Source organism: Nannospalax galili, unplaced genomic scaffold (assembly GCF_000622305.1).
Source record: "Nannospalax galili isolate Female #2095 unplaced genomic scaffold, S.galili_v1.0 scaffold593, whole genome shotgun sequence".
Classification (NCBI taxonomy): Eukaryota; Metazoa; Chordata; class Mammalia; order Rodentia; family Spalacidae; genus Nannospalax; species Nannospalax galili.
The window spans coordinates 1051051-1052486 of record NW_008332686.1 but is presented as its reverse complement, the minus strand read 5'-3'; positions in this window follow the sequence as shown (position 1 = coordinate 1052486).

The window sequence follows — 1436 nt, the reverse complement described above, 5'->3', positions numbered from 1 at the left end:
TTTCCTTCATTGAAGAAAACAAAATTAAAGAGAACATTAAAGACTGGGAGTATAATGGATTATTCCTGAAAACCCTTGTCATATGGAAGATCAGAGTCTATTCATCAGAAAGAAAACAATTATAATTGGATATATATACAGAAATAGATGAAGCAGTACACATAAGAGTAAGGGTATCTCATTGTCACAACACTGTACTCTTATTGTATATACCTAAACATTGACTTGTACAAGGTACTTACATCATAGGAAAATTTTTATTTTAATTTTACAACAAAAAATGTCTTCGAAGAATACAACTAACACTTAACAGGCTTGTTTGAATTTAAAATATACTGATATTTCCTTATTTAGTACTTATAGGTTTTTAATCAGTATTGACAAAATGAAAAACAAAATGCTTAGTGTCCACTTAACATCAATCAGCATTTTTCAGACAGTACACGACCTAAAATTATTAGAATTTCACTAAATCGTGTGTTGTGTCTTATGACAATAATGATGCCTAGTATTTCCAAGGAATGTAGGTGTCCTAGCTCTAAAGGTTTGCAATATTTTAGGGGAAAATTTGACTTTAATCATCAGTCTTCCTTTTCTCATGACCACTGACTCGCAACTTCTCAGTTGCACAGAGGCAAATTGTTTTCCAACCCTTAAGTTTTCCACTTAGCCATGGTTATTTTTGTATGTGTGTGTTTGTGTATGAATATATGGATGTGTGTGTATGTGTGCCTGTGAAGGGCCAAAGGGGACACTGGGTGTCTGGAGTAGGAATATCAGGAAGCTCTGTGCTGCCCAACATGGGTGCTGGAACCCATCCCAGGACGTATGCAAGAGCAGCAAGTATTCCTAAACACAGAACCTCCTATCCAGTCTTCTTAGCTATGTTTCTTAAGATCATTGACTCTTAAAATGCTAGTAGGTTATACTCAATCAGATATCGATGCTTTAATTATTGCTGAACTCTATTGTGTCTCTGCTGAAGTGAAATCAGAAACCTAGTGATCTAAGGACAAGAAGAGAAACACAAATTGGAAGACCAAAGGTTAACCAATCAGAACATACCTCTCCAAGAGCCGAAGCAATCCCAATGATGATGATAGAGATGCTCGAGCCAAGATATTGACACATTTCTTTTCCATTTACAAATAATTTTTATCTAATAATATCTGTCTATGAACATCAATCTTCATATTGTGATATTGGGTAAGTGTGAAAGAGACTGGATTAAAAATAACCAAAATCTCTAAATTTTTATATGAATGAAGATGAAATGAAAATAATAATAGAGCGAGGTGTGGTGGTACACGCCTTCAGTCCCAGCACTCTGGAAGCAGAGGTGGTTGGATGTCTGAGAAATGGAGGTAAGTGTGGTCTCCATATTGAGTTTCAAACAAGCTGCGAGACATTGTGTCAAAAAGACCAAAAGGCACAAA